This window comes from Protobothrops mucrosquamatus, unplaced genomic scaffold, assembly GCF_001527695.2.
Source record: "Protobothrops mucrosquamatus isolate PMUCROS unplaced genomic scaffold, P.Mucros_1.0 scaffold6, whole genome shotgun sequence".
NCBI classification, from domain to species: domain Eukaryota; kingdom Metazoa; phylum Chordata; class Lepidosauria; order Squamata; family Viperidae; genus Protobothrops; species Protobothrops mucrosquamatus.
In genome coordinates, this window is record NW_015386393.1 from 5,852,157 (window position 1) to 5,872,266 (window position 20,110).

A 20,110-nucleotide genomic window follows, 5' to 3' on the forward strand; every position below is an offset into this window, starting at 1 on the left:
AGGAAGGAGCTGATCAGTGTCCTTCTGCAGCTTCTTGCTTGAGAAACAAAAATATGCCAGAGAGAACAAAAGGTGAGTATCAGACATCAGATGGATATTCCTATCCACTTTTGGCTTAAATTCTTCTCTGCCTGAGGTTGTGATGCAAAACCAGGCAATCAGTTTGCTCATTCAGTTTGGATACCACCAGATCCAAGCAAAGAACTGTTTACAAAACACTGGGGGGAAAAACCTATTAACCATAGTGTAATAAAAAATGAATCAAGGTTATAACAATAAAGGGGTAACGATAATAGTGACAATCTTAAAAAGCCAATCTAAATAATACCAGTTAAGTTAATAAGATACACAAAGTGAAATAAATCAAGAAGGGAAGTGGCAATCAATTCAACCAACACTCGTTGGGAGAGTCCCATCGCAAATAGCTTCCCAAACATTAGAAGGGATGCAGCAAATCTTATTTCTCATGGGAGAATATTCTACAAGGCTACGAGACACGACTTGAGAAATTGTTTCTGAGAAATTAATCTCCACAAATGGTGGGGAATGTGTAGTTCCCTATATACTGAGTGAACCAGTTTAGGTAAGATGGACCTGCAGTTAGCAAGGTGCCAGAGTTTCTGTTGTTAAGCAAGGCACTTGTTAAGTGACTCACACCCAATTTTATGACCTTTTTGCCATGGTTGTGAAGTGAATCACTAGCTGTTAAGTGAATCACATGGTCATTAAGCAAATTTAGCCTCCCCGTTGACTTTGCTTGTCAGAAGCCAGTTGGGAAGGTCGCAAATGGTGATCATGTGACACGAAGACACTGCAACCATCATAAATACATGCTGGTTACCAAGCACTCAATTTTTGATCACATGACCATGGGAACACTGCCACGATTATAAGCTTGAGGACTGGTCATTAGTCACTTTTTTTCTGAGCAGTTGTAACTCATTTACTAAACAAATGATTGTAAGTTAAGGACAATTTCTATGGACACATGTAGGTGTTTGTGTGTTTTATGTGCTAAAACATAAACCTAACCTACTGTGGTTGAATTCATATAGCACATAGCTAAACTCTAGCATTGCTTATTATTTGCAGAGAATTTTGGACACAAAGGGACCTTGGTTATTATTTGTCCCAACTCCCTGTCCCTATTGCAGCGTCGCTGACAGATGGCCATCCAGCCTGTCCTCAAATGTTTGCAAAGTATACCATCTGCTGTGTTAGGCTGTTCTATTGTCAGCCAGCTGTTAGTAGGTGTTACCTGCCAAGAGCACGGCACCTGTGGTTTGGTCTTTCTACTACATGGTTGTCAAACTCGCCGCGTCACGTGACATGTTGCAACGTATTGTGACTTTTTTTGCATTGCCAGAGCTGGGATGGATGCGGCCTCCGTATGATGCAACCGGCCTGTGGACCGGCAGTTTGACACCCCTGCTCTATTAGGAATTTATTCTTGATGACCATTTGAAATCTGCTAAGGTAAACCACCATTTTTCATACATCCTCTCCTGATTTCACTTACCCCCACCCCCACCCCCGAAATATGAAAGTGAGTTCAGAAGTCTACACCCAACATTGTCTTCTCCAAACTCAACATGCTAGGTGTTAAATGACCAGCACAATATATGTTAGGTGTTTTATATTTATTATGTGATTTTATTTATCGTAGTTAGTATATTATGTCATTATGCAATGGAGCACCATCCTTGGGATTTTTTGGCAAGACCATGTCCATACGCTGGAGGTCCTGGATTGCAATCCACCAGCATTGAGTCCCTGATCTTCAGAGCACAGATGTGGTAGGTGGGTCCTGTCACCAAAATGGATAACTTGCCAGTTGCACTATGCCGGGGAGGGGGGGGAACTATGGCCCTCTTATGACTTGTGGACTTCAACTTCCGGAATTCCCAAGCCAGCTTTGCTGGGTCAAGAATTCCGGGAGTTGAAGTCCACAAGTCATAAAGGTGCCATATTGTCCCACCTCTGCTCTATAATATACCAGAGCAGAGACTGGGGAAGAGACCTCCAAGATCATCCACACAAGGACTACCAAGGTACTGTGAGGAAATCCTACATCACTGTGACATCCAGCCATGTTACAAAGCTTCCACAGGATCCAAAGACAAAACCTGAGAGAAAGTTGTGAGTGGTGTCATAGAATAATGCCCACAATTATTACAACAATAGATTTCCAGTGCTCCCATTGACTCTACGCTTCCAGACTGGGACCGCACAGTCATCTCTCTGACCACGGATGAACTGCACAAGACCATGTCTTTGAACCTGAAAGCCTGTGTGTGACTGTCTATATTACGTAAAACCAAATGTGGGTTAATTCAATTACAGGTAGTCCTTGACTTACGACCATAACCAAGCTCAAAATTTCTGTTGATAATGAGACAGTTGTTAGGTGACTTTTGCCCCATTTTATGACCTTTCTTGCCACAGTTGTTAAATGAATCGCTGCAGTTGTTAAGTTAGTAACATGGCTGTTAAGTGAATCTGGCTTCCCCATTGATTTTCACTTGTCAGAAGGTTGCAAAAGGGGATCATATGACCCTGGGACACTGCAACTGTCATAAATATGAGTCAGTTGCCAAGCATCTTAATTTTGATCATGTGACCACGGGGATGCTGCAAAGGTCATGTGAAAAATGGTCATAAGTCACTTTTTTCAATGCCATTGTAACTTTGAACGGTCACTAAATGAATGGTTGTAAGATGAGGATTGCCTGAACTAAGTTGTGAGCTGTGTGCACGTTTCTTGGCTCTCTTAAAGAAGGTTCACACAATATGCTGGAATAAACTGGAGTTAGCTGAACCATGGTCCTATACTGTGTAGCTCTAACTAGGATGGGTGGTTTAAAATTTGGTGTGTTATATTTTAAAGTGGGTTAGTTCGATAAACCAGGATTCAATTACTTGCATGTTAGAATGTGGTATAAATACAGAGCTTTTGAACCATACAGCAGGAAGAGACCTTCAGTGGGACTTTGTCCAATCCACTTTGACTCAGAAAATCTGCTATGTCATTCCCACTTGGCAGAGCTAAAAATAAAATTATTGATTCATTTTAGTGCCTTTGCTTTTTCGAAGATTTTTTTTTGCTTGTCTTCTATCAAACTAAAATACAAACAAGCTTAGAGAAAACAGTGTGGAGATAATAAAACTAACTCAAAATAAAACCAAATTAAAATGCAATGTGGATAGAAAAGGAAGCCATGATGTGGCACCAGAGTCAGTTTGGTGTAGTGGCTAAGGTTACCAGGCTAGTAACTGGAGACCATGAGTTCTGGTCCTGACTTGGGCATGAAACTCCCAGCTAAGTGACCTTGACCCACTCACTCTCCACTCTAGGGGCTGCCACAAAGAAGAGGGAGTCAATCTATTCTCCAAAGTGCCTGAAGTCTGGACAAGAAGCAACTGATGGAAACTAATCAAGAGAGAAGTAACCTAGAACTAAGGAGACATTTCCTGACAGAACAATCAATCAGTGGAACGATTTGCCTCCAGAAGTTGTAGGTGCTCCAACACTGGAAGTTTTAAGAACAGATTGGACAACCACATGTCTGAAATGGTATAGGGTTTCCTGCCTGAGCAGGGGGTTGGACTACATGACCTCCAAGGTCCCTTCCAACATCATTATTATTATTATTATTATTATTATTATTATTATTATTATTATTATTATTATTATTATTATTATTGTTATTATTATTAAGTTAATCCCAAGACACTTCCAAAACACCTTGCAGGAAAACTGCAGGGACCAATCCAGGCTGTAACAGGAATCAAAACTGACAAACTCAAAAATGGTATTGCGCAATAGCTAAAATATATCATGCATAAAATGGTGGCTGTGTATATATCTTAAATAAAATGTTAAATATTGTGTTGTACACAATAGCCTGCCCATTACAGTCATAAGGCATGATGGGCAGAAGCAAGTTACCTTGTGACCCATCCAATTTTATATCCTGCAGTCATTAAGCGAACCCGTTGTTCTCTAGGGATGTTTTTTGCTGAAAACTGGTAGTAAGGGCTGGTTTTTAGCAAAAACATTATAAATTGTGGTGATGTGGCCATGGGACACTGCAATCTGCTATAAATGTGGGCTGGATGCCAATCCCCTGAAATGCAATCATGTGAGCTTTGAGGGGGGGGCACCATTGGAACTTCAAAATCAAGTCATAAGTACCTTTAGAGGGTATTATTTGAAGTTGACAGACACCCCACCCTTTAGAGGGTGTCCGTCTTAACTTCAAATAGTCACTAAGCAAATGGTCATAATTTGAGGACTATCTGTATTTGATGAGCTTTAAACTACAGTACAGGTAGTCCACCTAGACTTACAACCATTCGTTTAGTGACTATTCAAAGTTACAACGGCACTGAAAAAGTAACTAATGACACTTATGACCACTGCAGCATCCCCATGGTCACGTGATTAAAATTCAGACACCTGGCAACTGGCATAGTTATAAGTCAAGGACTACCTGTAGTTCAAACCCAAATGATGTGAGGTATCTTCCAACTCCCAAATTATGTATATCTTCAGCAAGATTTAATAAGCCTTATTAAACATCGTCTGAAGTGTCCATTTAATGAAAAATAAAATGTCTGCTACTTTAAGCTCAAGTTAAATCAGATGAAGTTGTTTCACTGCTAATAAAGCAATTTTCTGCAATGTTTAAAGTCACACAAATTAAAGTTTATTTTGTATTTTTGTCATATTGTAAAAAAAAGCAAACTACAACTTTATGTACATCAGCAACCCCCCCCCAACCTCCTTAATACAGATGGAATTTTAGAAGATGCTAGAGAATCAAAGCCAAAAATAACAAAAGGAGTAAATTGGACAGTCAATTTGAAGCTAAAGAAATTCAGCTAGCTTTAAGTGCATCAACTGTTTGAAACAGTATTTCAGGAATAAAAAAGATATATTAATCATTTCATCATCATTGTTTTTAGCCATTGTCTATCCAGGGATAGTCAACCTTGGCTCTTTTATGACTCGTGGACTTCAACTCCCAGAATTCCTGAGCCAGCTAAGCTGGCTCAGGAATTCTGGGAATTGAAGTCCACGAGTCATAAAAGATCCAAGGTTGACTACCCCATGTGTCCAACCAATACAGTCCTTTCTTTTGCCAATTGGGCCAGCAATACTTGCTGATGTCGTCAATCCATCTTGTTTTAGGTCTCTTTTCTGGAAGCTTTTTATCAAGTGGGATCCATTCTATGACTGCCTTGGTCCACCTGCCATCAGTTCTTCTTGCTATGTGAACAGTCCATTTCCATTTCCATTCTTTTCCTCTCTTGACGGCACCGTATACTTTTGTTTGTTCTCTAATCCATGTGCAGCTATTTCTATCTTGTCTTGTAATGCCGAGCATGTATCTTTCGTAGTATGTATTCATACTAACAGCATTATTACTGGAGGGCCAAGGTATATAATAATAATAATAATAATAATAATAATAATAATAATAATAATAATAATAATAATAATAATAATAATAATAATAATAATAATGATGATGATGGTGGTGGTGGTGGTGGTGATGATGATGATGATGATGATGATGATGATGATGATGATGATGATGGAAGGGACCTTGGAGGTCATCTAGTCCAACCCCCTGTTCAGGCAGGAAACCCTATACCGTTTCAGGCAAATGGTGTCCAGTCTCTTCTTAAAAACTTCCAGTGTTGGAGCATTCACTGCTTCTGGAGGCAGATTGTTCCACTGGTTAATTGTTCTAAGCATTTAAATATGCTTGGGGCTGTAAGTTTTCTACAGATCACAAATTCATTGACACAAGCAAATTGCAGTCTAAATATTGACACAAGGAAAATGTGGATAGAAAATTGGAGAATCACAAAAGGTGAGATGGCAGTACTGTACACATTCTTACCTAGGAAATAAGGATAACGCTGATTTATTTTTGACCAGCAGGTGGCGATAATCAACAACAAACGGGACTTGGGTCAACTTTTCATAAAGCTGTCTGGCAAGAGAAGGAAAATCTAAACTCCATATTAAAAGCATGCATTTTGGCCAATTCAGGATATGAAAGATTAGGACACTTCACGCTTACAAGAATGATCAGGCAAAGAAAATTGCAATCTAAAAACAAAAAAAAAGAAAAGAATCCAGATAATGGCTTTGAAAAGAACAATAAACTGGCCATATTAATGCAAAGAATCTACTAAGAGTAATAACAAGAAGAAGAAGAAGAAGAAGAAGAAGAAGAAGAAGAAGAAGAAGAAGAAGAAGAAGAAGAAGAAGAAGAAGAAGAAGAAGAAGTAGTAGTAGTAGTAGTAGTAGTAGTAGTAGTAGTAGTTGGAAGGGACCTTGGAAGCCATCTAGTCCAACCCCCTGCTCAGGCAGGAAACCCTATACCATTTCAGACAAATGGCTGTCCAGTCTCTTCTTTAAAACTTCCTGTGCTGTATGGTACAGTAATCATCACAAGAGAGTCTGCAACAAAATGTTGCAGTTTGCCTCTCCCATTTTTTGGTTCCCCTTTCATCAGCATTAAACATTCACAAAATATGCTCATTAGCATATGTACATCAAAGTTTGTTGTGGTCGTAGATGAAATAGAGAAGATATTTCTCTATTCTTTCCTTATGGCACAAAATATTGCTTGCTTACCTGCATTTGTCTTTGCTGCCAGTTTGGGAGAGGTAGCTTTGACAGAGACAGCTATCTTGTCCCAAGATGATGGCATACAGGTGACTAATCATGATCTTGAAAATGATGCCTAATACAAGGATGAGAGACCACAAGGAAATGTCACGGCTGGCATTAAAGCCTTGAGAAATTTCCTTTAATTCAAGGAAATTTAACAAAGATAGAGAAGACGGCAATAGCAAATCAGTGGGATGTAATGTTTAAAGTCCTGGATCAGGAACAAAGATGTGAGTGCTAGTCTTCCCTTAAGCATGAAAGCCGACTGAGTGATTTTGAACTGGTTACTCCCTCTCAGCTCAGCCCACCTTGAAAGGTAGCTGTTGCAGGGAAAATATACCTTGCAAGGTTGTTGTTGCAGGAAAAATAAGAACTGAATATTACAGGTAGTCCTCGACTTATAACAATTTATTTATTGAGCATTCAAAGTTACAACAGCACTGAAAAAAGTGATTTATGCCCAATTGCAGCTTCTCTGGGATTATGTGATCAAAGTCTGGCCACTTGTATTCACGTATTCATGACAGTTGCAGTGTCCCAGGTCATGGGATCACCTTTTGTGACCTTCTGACCAGCAAAGTCAATGGGGAAGCCATTAACAACCGCGTTACTAACTTAACAACTGCAGTGATTCACTTAACAACTGTGGCAAGGAAAGTTGTAAAATGGGGCAACATTCACTTAACAACTCTCGCTTAGCAATGGAATTTTGGGGCTCATTTGTGATCTCGTGACTCAAGGATTACCTGTATAAAGGTGGCATTGGGTTGTATCAAATAAAAGTGGGAAAGCAGTCTAATAAATCAATTCCATACTGCTGCTCAGAGAATTCCAGTGAGAGCAAGGATCAAGCCAAGGGCATAGTTAAGCTTTTTTTCAGCAAAAGAGGAAACAGGGCTATGGGAAGAGAGAGGATTGGGGCCTCAATGGCAGCTTGCTGGCATCTCTAGTTCCCTCTCTTCATGGCCATTCCTGCTGGTGCTCCAGTAACCTGCTTTGGAGGAATTGAGCTGGGCAGAAAAGGTTGTGAAGTCACCCACTGCTGGAGGTCACTCCCAGTTGTCCCGTTAAGCCTTGGCCTACCAGCGTTTGTTCCTGCTGTGCATTTATGTAACAAAATTGAGTAGCAAAGCAGCTGGGGTGCCAGTGAATGCAATCGGAGGAGGGGGAGCGAAAAAATAATGCGGATAATTGAAGTCATTTGTCGAAGATGGGATGGAGGGAGGGGGCTGCTCATCTCCCACCTCCCACTTCCTTTTTCCACAGCAACTCCCTAATTGTCCACTGATGGCCATTGATGGAGTCTGGTTGCCGTGGCAATGGATGAATAGAACCACCACCACCCCAGATTGTACCACACCAGAAAAAGGGGGAGGGAGGGGAAAGGCCATCAGCAACAACAGAAACAGCAACAAAAAATATAATTTCATTGTTGTTGTCCAGGAAATTAAGTAGTTTGCAACCAAATAATAGAGGTCTGAATGAGGGCCCCGTTGTACCGCTTCTCCCTCAGGGAAGGAGGGTGGATTGCAGAGAAGAAGAAAAAGAGATACTTAACGTCACACCAGTGTTGGGGTGCAGTGCAGAACAAAAACAGCATCATTTATTGGCCCAAGGATTAGATGCTGTAAGTATGCTTTTTCTTGAATTTGTAGAGCACGTTTTATGTCTTTCATGTAGAAAGTGTGTCAGGCCAAATGAATAAATCAACACATGCCTTTAAGGGTTTTTTTTTTTCCCCTGTGGGAAGCTCCCTCTTCAATGGCAGTCTACCTCGTTGAAAGCGCACACATCAGGAACAAACTGGGCCTTGTTCTCTTGGTATCCTGTCAGTGACATCTTTAAGGCTAAAAGTCCAAATATGCTCTATGGATAAATGGGTCTTCTTAAGGAAAGATCCGAGATGTAGCAGTAGGATGGAACCTCCATCTTCAGGAGCAGTAAACCTTCTTTGACAAGTGGGAAAGACAACTACAGTGATGGCTGGTGAACCTCCAGAAATCCCTGTGCTGACCATGCTTAGAAGAAAGATCCTGGCCTAATCTGAACTTCTGCATCATCTCTGCTGTTCATGCCTGACTGTTCACAGGAGACAAATCCCTTCAGACAGATCTCCCATTTTTCAGCTGGCCTTTTTTTTTTTTTTCCCCTTTGCTGATTTTGATGGAAAATGGCTGCCGGGAACCCATCAAGGGACATGGAGCCTGGCAAGATGGTGGCCGAGCAACCATCCCTTTGCCCGGGGAGATTTATTTCTCTGCTCTAAATTTCCCTTTTGCTCTGCCAAAAAGGGGGTTTCTAAGCCTTTGTTGGCAATTTCTTTTCTCCACTTTCTTGTTTTTTCCTCCAAACCTGCCCCCCACCCAGGGCCAAGCAGAAAAGCCCACTCAATCATGGCCCTCCGCCCTGATCTGTGGGTGGCAGCCCTTGCTTGGTTTTGGATTTTCCCTCCCATCAACTGATTGCTTTTGACTGGCTCTGGCTGGGGAAGGGTGCTCCTCCGCCTCCCTCCAACCAGCTCAGCAAAGCAGCAGGGGCACCATGCTTTTGTGCCAGGCCAGGAGGCCCTAATGAATTTTGACAGGAGCTTCCTTCTCCGTCCCTGCCACCATTCCCAGTTCCCGCACTGCAGGCTCAACATGAGGGTGGAGATGCGGGCCAGAGCTCCTGAGCCGCTTGCAATATTCAGGGGGAAAATAAAGCACGGGTCGTAATCTTCTGAGGACGTCTAAGCTCCTTGCCACCCGCCCTCCTGGCTCTGCCGTTCAAGCCTGTTAAAACATTGCATCAGAGAAGAGCCTGTTCTGTTCCTATCGCCGCGTCTTTTTAATAATTCAGAATCCTCTATAAGCTGCTTTGGGTATAGTTTGATTTTATAAGACGGTATGCAAATAAATGAATAAATAAAACACCATGGGAATTGGGGTGGGCGCAAGTGTCTGATCTTCAGCAAACAGGAAAAGGATGTGATTGGTGCCGAGATAAATCAAAGTGGAGCATCAGGTCAAGGCACATATTTGTTGAGAGGAATGTAGGAAAAGGGGGGGGGCATTGCAGCAGCAGCAGCAGCAGCTCTATCAGATTATTTCTTTTTCTAATACATTCAAGGCTATTAAACAATCTTCACTGATATTTTGTAGGTGAAAAATCAAGGATATACTTACATAGTGCAATCTAGCCCCCATGCTGCAATTATTATATCAAAGTCAGTACAACATCCTGTGCCAACATTTCTACTTCACCTTCCAATTCTCCCTTTATCCATGATCCATTTTCTACACATCTCAAAGGCAGATGCTTTTTATTCAGCTTAAAGATGTGATTACAAAAAACAACAACAATCATAATAGTGAAACCCATTCAAATGGCTTTTCAGCAGTTGGGGTAACATATTTTGTCTTTAAAAGGCACATAAGTCTGAAAAAAGCTTAATTTTTTTTTCATGTATTGTTTCATTCAGTGGATTTTTCCTGTGATTGAATGGAGGAGTGGGTAGCTGGTAATCAAAACCAAAGGGATAAACTATAGGTGTTTATGTGCGGTTGTGTGTGGATGTGTAGATGGGTTAATATCTGATATTCCATGTGTAAATGCACAAATTTGAAATTCTTGTCCTTTTTACTTCTGTTTTTAAGAGATGAGGGGAAAATCTGCAACATAGTTTGCCAGCAGTAAAAAAAATACACTACAGAAACGACTTTCCTAAAATGCACACACATTCTTGAAAAAATAACTTCATGAAATTTATTTGCAAAAAAAAAAATCCTCTGCATTTGAAAGGAAAACAGCTATATTTGGAGAAAGGTGCATTAAAATACACGCAAAATATTCTGTAGGTTTTACAAAAGCCTTTCAAGTTGGATAAACTGAATTTGACATAGTCTCAAAAATGAGAAACTGAGAAAAACTAAAGCTGACAGATTCACCCATCCCGAAAAAAGACGCCCGCTTTTGTCCACCTCAGCATCTCGTGATGATTCATACTGTTTACTCATCCTGCTCATAGTTACAACAGCATTGAAAAAAGTGACTTATAACCTGTCCTCACACATACGACCAGTGCAACATCCCCATGGCCCAAAATTCAGGCACTTGGCAACAGGGAAATCCTTATGACAATTGCAGTATCCCAGAGTGATATGATTACAATTTGCAGCCTTCCCAGCTGGCTTCCGACAAGCAAAGCCAATAGGGAAGCTGGCTTCACTTAATGAGTACACAATTCACTTAACAACTGCAATGATTTCTTAACAACAGTGACAAAAACACCCTAAAATTAAGCACGACTCACTTAACAATTGTCTTGCTTAACAACAGAAATTCTGGTCCCAATTGAGGTTGTAAGTTGAGGACTTCAAAATAAGGCAAGCTCCTGGGGACATTATTTTGAGGCATTTCCTCAAAACCTTGCTGAAATTTAATAAATTAAATAAGTATCATTTTATGACACACCAAGTTTTCAACTGAAGAGACAGCCGGGGGAGGGGACACTAGAGAGTGCCTCGGCTTTTCCCGGAGGTCAGTAAAGAAAATCATTTGTTTTACATTTTAATCTTGAATGATTCATAATTTGATCTCTAATATACTTTTATTGAATCAACATATACGCTGGCACATCATGATTCTTTGAAAGAGTTCCCATCCGTCAGAAAGCGGGCACAAAAATGCATTTATTAAGGGAAAGTATACACGCTGTGTCACACATTCATGAAAATAATGCAAAAATAGCAATTATATCAGAGAAATTGTACACTTGAGTAATCATGCATTCCAAAGTGCATATATGGTGGACATAGCGACAAAGACATGACTTAAAATTTTGTGGGGACCTTAAAAATAATTTGTGAACTGATGCAGAAACTCCCAAGTCAATGGAACAACAGAAAAATTCAGAAATGAGCAATAGTGAGCTTGACAGATTCACTCACCCTGCTAAGGCTAAGCCCACAATGTAACCTTTTCTTTTTTTGACTGCCTGTCTTTTACAAGCTTAAAAATGAACTTCAAATTTAGAATATATTTAAATCCATTCCAGTATTGCTAGAAACCTTCTGTAATGCCTCTTTGAGACACTGAACAGTGTTTAAGATGAATTATTAAATTGCAATAAAAAGCAAGTGCTTCTTGTTAGGAAATCATCTTTGAACAATTTTTTTTCCTCTGTCCAGGGCTCATGATAGTCAGAATCAAAAACAGATAAAAAATATGAAAAAAAATTGTAAAATCCCTTAACAGTTATCAAAATAAATAGATTTTCAATGTATAAATGCCATCTGGAAAAAGAATTGGGTGTCTTCGTGACAAACAGCGACCAAAAAGAAAATGCCTGTGAGGATTATCAAGGGAGAAAGTAAAGTATAAACAAAATAGATTTGTATTTATTTATTTATTTGCTTCTTTTATTAAATTTTTACACCGTCCTATTCCTAGCAATTCCTAGTAACTTGTTTTACGTTTGACTCACATATTTAAACTCTCTTGAATTGTGGTAAAAGGAAGACATTGTTTTCCCCCCTCTTTTAGCAAAGAAAAAGGAGAAACCTCAGGAAAATTTAGTTTAATATAATTTGGTTTAAATTGTCACATGTCTAGGTTGCTCACCTCCCAAATGACTCTGGATGACTTTTTGCCCTCATTCCAAAGACTAGGAAGTATTTTTAAAATTATTATGATGCCTTTATTTAATCTCCTTCAAGTAATCTCTAGCAGTATTCTTAGTCCATTTTAATTCACAATGACCTTGCAAGGTAGAACAGGTTGAGAGAGATCTTGGGGTCGCCCATGGAGCTTCACAGTTGAGTGGAGATATAAAATTGAGTTTTTCTGGTTCCACAACAACAGAATAATCAGTTCTACAATATCAGTATAATCAGTACTGTATATCAGGTTCCGATTAAGAAGAGAAATATAAACATAGGCTTTAGATTATTATATTTCTATTAAAGTAAGGTGCATGGTAGCAATTTAAATACATTTGTTCTGCTTATTTCACCTATATAATAAATAACAACCTCATCAAACTTGCTCTGAGCAATGCACAAAAGAGCAAAACAGAATTATTTCCACAACTGAAAAACATGAACAGTGTATTTATGCTATTAATCCATCCCGCACAGGAGAAGGTTGAAAGGCCTCCACTCACATTATTACAGGCAGTCCTTGACTTACAACAATTCATTTGGTGAATATTCAAAGTTACAATGGCATTGTAACTTTCTCCAAAGCGCCTGAAGGCAGGACAAGAAGCAACGGATGGAAACTAATCAAGGAGAGAAGCAGCCTAGAACTAAGGAGAAACTTCCTGACAGTGAGAACAATTAACCAATGGAACAACCTGCTCCAGAAGCGGTGAATGCTCCAACACTGGAAGTTTTTAAGAAGAGACTGGTCAGCCATTTGTTCGAAATGGTGTAGGGTTTCCTGCCTGAGCAGGAGGTTGGACTTGATGACCTCCAAGGTCCCTTCCAACTTTATTATTATTATTATTATTATTATTATTATTATTATTATTATTATTATTATTATTATTATTATTATTATTATTATTATTATTATTATTATTATTATTATTATTATTATTATTATTATTGAAAAAAGTGACTTACAACCATTCCTCCCATTTACAACCATTGCAAATCCCCATGGTCATGTGATCTAAATTTGGACACTTGGTAACTGTCATGTGTTTATGACAATTACAATATCCTGGGGTCATGCGACTTTCCCAGATGGCTTCTGACAAGCAGTCAGTAGCGGAAGCCAGATTAACAAGTGTCTGCATTGCTTAACAGCCACGGTGATTCACTTAACAACCATGGCAAAAAAGGATGCAAAATCAGACACCACTCACTTATCCAATGCCTTGCTTAGCAATAGAAATTCTAGTCTCAACTGTGGTCGCAAGTCAAGGACTATATGTATAGCAGTGCTTCCAACAATCTTAAGAAATAGGTTTCGTTCTCTCTCGTGCAATATTTCAAATGGTATTTCTCAATTTTGGCAACTTTAGAATGTATGGACTTCAACTCCCAGAATTCCCCAGTCAGCAAGAATTGTGGGACTTGAAGTTCATATAATCCTGGGAGTTAAAGTCCATACAACCTAAGGCTGCTAAGATTGAAAAACACTGAATTAAACCATTGGACTGTGCACCATTGAAGCTCCCTCTTCATCCAAGAGCCAGTTTGTTGCAGTGGGGCCGCATTAAGAGGGGGGAACAGCCCTGAGTTTTAATCTCCCTTCAGCCATGGAGGTTCCCTGGAGAATCCTGGTCAAGTGTGTGACTGGACTAGGAGTGTGGAGACTTGGTTCTAGTCCTCTCTGAACCAGGGAAGCTGATTGGCAAATTTTGGGTGAATCCTTTCCTCTTAGCTTAGGCCAGTGGTGGCGAACCTATGGCATGGGTGCCAGAGGCGGCACTCGGAGCCCTCTCTGTGGGCACATGTGCTGTTGCCCCAGCCTTGCCTCCCCCGCGACCCCCTCCTCTCCAACAGCCCCCCTGAAGGAGAGTCGCCCCCGAGTGTGGCCCATACGGAGCAGCGCAGCCAAGGACATGGCAGCCAGGCAGCGTAGACAAGACTCTGCCCTCACACCCCATCATGCAGTTGATGCTGCAGGGCGCGGGCAGAGGGTGTGGCCGCCATAGCGCTGCTGGGCTGCTTGGGCAATCTGCGGTGGGCCCTCGAGGCGGTGAGTGGTCCTGTGGGCAGGTAGGGCGGGGGATGGGGGCAGAGTGGGGGCGGGGCAGGGGTGGAGCAGGGGCGGGGGTGGTGGAGTGGGGTGGGGCGGGGCCAGTTTTTCAGAACTCGGTCTCTAAAAGGTTCGCCATCACTGGCCTAGCCACATTCTCCCAGCTCAAATTACCTTGAAAATGTCTTGCTGTGGGGAAAACAACGTGCAATACAAGCTTCCTTGTATGTTGGAGGAGGAGAAGGAGGAGGAGGAGGAGGAGGAGGGGCTATCTGGCTATCTATGATCACCAGGGTAAAGGATGAGAATAGATAAGGAACTTTTCCCAACCTGATCTGAGTTGGTCTGTCACCTAGCCTGTTAGTAAAATGACACAACATTTCAGAGACAAAATGTCTATCTTTCTCTCTCTTGCTCTTTTCATTTCTTTCTGTTTAAGACGTGGTTTAGTTAGAAGTGAGGCTTTCCTACTCTCATCTATTTCTTAACAAATTCACATTTCATTTCAACTAGATGAATGTCTGTCAGCATTTCCTGATTGTTGGGTTAAGACTTTTCTCTGGATCTGACAATTACATTGCAATAATTTTATTTTACTTTTGAAAAGGACCTCTGCTACTTAATTAGTCGGTATTTTTCAGCACTCTGCGCATGCTGAGGAGCAAACCTTCCAGCCAGGGCTCCTGCTGAATTCAAATTTCCAACAAGTAACAATTACAGTGGTGCATTTTGAAAAGAAATCTAATAAGGGTCAGAGGCTTTGGCCTTTTTCATATCGGTAATCCTTGATTTACAACCATTCATTTGATGACTGTTCATAAGGTGACCAACTTTTTTACAATGAAAAGGAGGACACAAATAAATTGAAGAAAAAAATATCGTAAATAAAAGAAACATTTTATTCATTGCAACAATAATACAGACAACTTGCATGTGCAAAGTTTGCCGGCCAGCTGTTTTGGCGTGCTCAGCAGCAATTCCTATTGGCTTTTGAAAGCCAATAGTGGAAGTAGAACAGCTCATGCAAAAGTTGAAAAATAAACCCATCAAAAAAAGGTGCCGGAACGCCGTTCTGAGCGTTCTATGAGGGAAAAAAAAGCCCTGCAGATTAGTCTTCAAATATCAAAAAGGAGGACATGAAGGAGGACAATTTTTGAGGGAGGACAGAACTTACAAAAGGAGGACTGTCCTCCCTAAAGGAGGACGGTTGGTCACCTTACTGTTCAAAGTTACAATGGAACTGAAAAATGAGACTTAACAATCAGTCTTTGGGCTTACAACCGTCACAGCATCAGAATTTGAGCACTTAGCAACCGGCATGTGTTTGCAATGGCTGCAGCATCCCAAGATCACGTGTTAACCTTTTACAACCTTTCCAGTCGTCCTCTGGCAAGCAAAGTCAGTGGAGGAAGCTGGATTCGCTTAATGACTGCCTGATTCACTTAACCACTGCAGCGATCCGCTTAACAACTGTGGCAAAAAAAAAAAAAAAAATCATAAAATCGGACATGTCTTGCTTAACAATGGGAATTGTGGTCCCAATTGTAGTTGTAACTCGAGGACTACCTATGTATCGTCTTATTGCCTTTCCCTTTGCCTCGGCGGCTTTACTCGCAAGCAGATCGTGCCAGGAAGAAAGAAGGAAAGAAGGAAGGAAACGTCTCGGGTAGAGATGGCACATTTGCTGGCGGAGAACGGGGAAGGGGAGGGCAAAAGGGGGCGGAAGAGCTCTTCCCTACACTAAAAAGCTCTTTGCTAGCCTCTCAACCCTAATGGAAAAGTCATGTTGGATTAGCCCAGTCACAGTGAAGGTCCTTCTGCCTGCTCTGGGCTGGCCCCCGGGAAGACTTCGATGGAGCAGCCATGTGGAATGGCAGATCTGGGCCAGTGTGCCAAGGCGGAGCGGCGGAGCTCGATCCAACCACAGCGATGGGGGAGGCAGGCACGCATCTCTGGATAAGGGAGGGCAATTTTTATTCTTGTCTACTAAGCAGGTTGGAGCCCAGCCCCCCCCTCCGATTTTAGGAGTAATAACCTGGCTCATCTCGTAGTGCCAAACAACAGAATGTCAAAATGGCCTCTGCCAATTAAGGGGAGAAATAGAAAGCCCTCTTCGACCCTCTCATCTTTGCTCTAGCAGGCCACGAATGGGAAGAGCGATGATCGTAAGGGCTCCTGTTTCCTCATCTTACTGAAATGTGCTGAATGTGCAATTAGTGGGATGGTTTGTTCTCTCAGAGACTGTTCTTCCGGGAGCAGATTTTAGGAAACTAGAGGCTGATACTAAAGATATAAAGAAAGAGTTTGGGTAAATAAATTCTAAACCATTGATTCTTAGGGTGTGGCAGTAAATGGCAGTACTGAACTGCTACCAATCTTATTTATGTACTAGTAATGCTATCACCCTCTTATCTCAGATGGAGTTCTCATCTTAACAAAGGAAGTAATAATAATAATAATAATAATAATAATGATGATGATGATGATGATGATGATGATGATGATGATGATGATGATGATGATAAAGTTGGAAGGGACCTTGGAGGTCATCGAGTCCAACCCCCTGCTCAGGCAGGAAACCCTATACCATTTCAGACAAATAGCTGTCCAGTCTCTTCTTAAAAACTCCCAGTGTTGGAGCATTCACTGCTTCTGGAGGCAGGTTGTTCCACTGGTTAATTGTTCTAACTGTCAGGAAGTTTCTCCTCAGTTCTAGCTTGCTTCTCTCCTTGATTAGTTTCCATCCGTTGCTTCTTGTTCTGCCTTCAGGCGCTTTGGAGAATAGCTGGACTCCCTCTTCTTTGTGGCAGCCCCTGAGATATTGGAATACTGCTATCATGTCCCCCCTCGTCCTTCTCTTCATTAAACTAGACATACCCAATTCCAGCAGCCGTTCCTTATATGCTTTAGCCTCCAGTCCCCTAATCATCTTTGTTGCTTTTCTCTGTACTCTTTCTAGAGTCTCAACATCTTTTTTACATCGTGGTGACCAAAACTGGATTCAGTATTCCAACTGTGGCCTTACCAAGGCATTGTAAAGTGGTATTTAGGAAAGTATTTTCCTAAATCTCCAACCTGGCCCAGATTTATGAGAATTTAGATTGTAACCTCCTTGGACAGAGACTGATACTTTTTCCTTTCCTTGTCTTTCCTTTCCTTTCCTTTCCTCCCCATCCCCTTTCCCTATAATTTATATTATTTCTTTTTTCTTCTTTTCTTTCTTTTATATCTGATCCCTTCATTTCTTTTTATCATCCAGAATGAATGTTATGTGTAAAAATCAGTGTTTCTCAACCTTGAAAACTTTAAGATATGTGGACTTCAGCTCCCAGAATTCTGTTGTTATGTGAGCAAATCATAATTAGAAAAATCATAAATAGAAAAATGTGGGGTAGAAAGCACCACCACCAGATGGATCCGTAGCTGGCTGACCGGCTGTACTCAGCATGTGGTCCTCAATGGAACCGCATCTACATGGAGGGAAGTGTGTAGTGGGGTGCCCCAGGGCTCTGTTCTGGGCCCAGTGCTCTTTAATATCTATATCAACGATTTGGACGAGGGGATAGATGGGGAACTCATCAAATTTGCAGACGACACCAAGCTGGCAGGAATAGCCAACACTCTGGAAGACAGGCTTAGGATACAGGAGGATCTGGACAGATTTGAACACTGGGCGCTATCTAACAAAATGAAATTCAATGGTGAAAAAAAGGAAGGTTCTACATTTAGGCAAGAAAAACCAAATAGTAGTAACTGTGAGAGGGATCTCGGAGTCCTAGTGGACAATCACTTAAATATGAGCCAGCAGTGTGCTGCAGCTGCCAAAAAAGCCAACATAGTGCTAGGCTGCATTAACAGAGGGATAGAATCAAGATCACGTGAAGTGTTAATACCACTTTACAATGCCTTGGTAAGGCCACACTTGGAATACTGCATCCAGTTTTGGTCACCACGATGTAAAAAAGATGTTGAGACTCTAGAAAGAGTACAGAGAAGAGCAACAAAGATATTAGGGGACTGGAGGCTAAAGCATATAAGGAACGGTTGCTGGAATTGGGTATGTCTAGTTTAATGAAGAGAAGGACGAGGGGGGACATGATAGCAGTCTTCCAATATCTCAGGGGCTGCTACAAAGAAGAGGGAGTCAAGCTATTTTCCAAGGCGCCTGAAGGCAGGACAAGAAGCAACGGGTGGAAACTAAGCAAGGAGAGAAGCAACCTAGAACTAAGGAGAAACTTCCTGACGGTTAGAACAATTAACCAGTGGAACAACCTGCCTCCAGAAGCGGTGAATGCTCCAACACTGGAGGTTTTTAAGAAGAGACTGGACAGCCATTTGTCCAAAATGGTATAGGGTTTCCTGCCTGAGCAGGGGGGTTGGACTAGATGACCTCCAAGGTCCCTTCCAACTTTACTATTATTATTATTATTAATTATAATCAGTCAGAAAAAAGAATTGCCAGACAGGTAAAATATAAGCCAACCATCCCTTGCCTTCTCTCATTTCTGTCTCTCTTTTCTCTTCAGCTGTCCTCTATATATTTTTTTCCATTTGAAAGGGGAAGAATATGCCTATGGCTTCTCCTAGTCTCTCTGCCAAGAACAGGCCTGTGGATAGTCCAGGGATGCAACATTGTCACTAAATGCCTTACAGATGCCATGGGCCACTTGTTTTCAGTCTTGTGTTTGGAATCACAAACTCATGAAAAACTAGCAACACAGCTGGACATCACAGGATCTCAATCATGGAGAAATCGCAACAAGCAAAGCAACAATGCATTGTTTAAGAAAAGAATAAGGCTAAATGGATATATTTTTTTAAAAAAAGTCAAGAAGATAACTGTATCTGAAAATAAACTATACATACATCTTAGAAGCTTAATTATATTCCAGCAATAATGGAATCATATGTATTCCATATTAAGCAGCTAGATAAATACAATCACCTATAAATATTGTTTCTAAACATTAGATGTTGTTAACTGGTTGAAGAACAAAGAAGGGGGGAATTCAGAAAATAAATAAATAAATAAATAAACAAACCATGAGATGGACATCAAATAAATTGAATAAACTGAATAAACATAATAAACGTAATAATAATAAACATAAACATAAACATAATGATAATGATGATGATGATGATGATGATGATGATGATAATAATAATAATAATAATAATAATAATAATAATAATAATAATAATAATAATAATAATAATGTCTAACCATCTGGCTGACTGGGCAATGAACCATGATAATACATATTTATATTGTTCTTAAAGGTGTTTTTCATCTTTTTTTCTATTTTTAATACAAATAATTAAGCTATTAAGCTCAAAAATTCTTATCTCCTTTTTTAATATCATGAAAACAAGTCAATGTACTTTACTTATCTCTTATTAATGTTCTATTGAGCATTACATGTATCATAATTATCTGTCCTTGTAAAAAAGAAGATTCTGCATCCCAAGCCTGCTTCTTCTTCTTTTCTTTTTTTTTTGCATATCAAAATGCACCCAAAATTTATGTGGTTTTGATCATGCAGTTGCAGCTTTTTTAAACCACCTCCATAATCGCTATATTCATGGCATGAAAGCAGAAGTTTTCAGACAGGGATCTTGGCGTTCCAGAGGACAACCATCTAAATATGAGCCAGCAGTTTGTGGCAGCAATCAAAAATGCCAGTGCAATCCTAGGCTGCATTAACAGAGGGATAGAATCAAGACCAC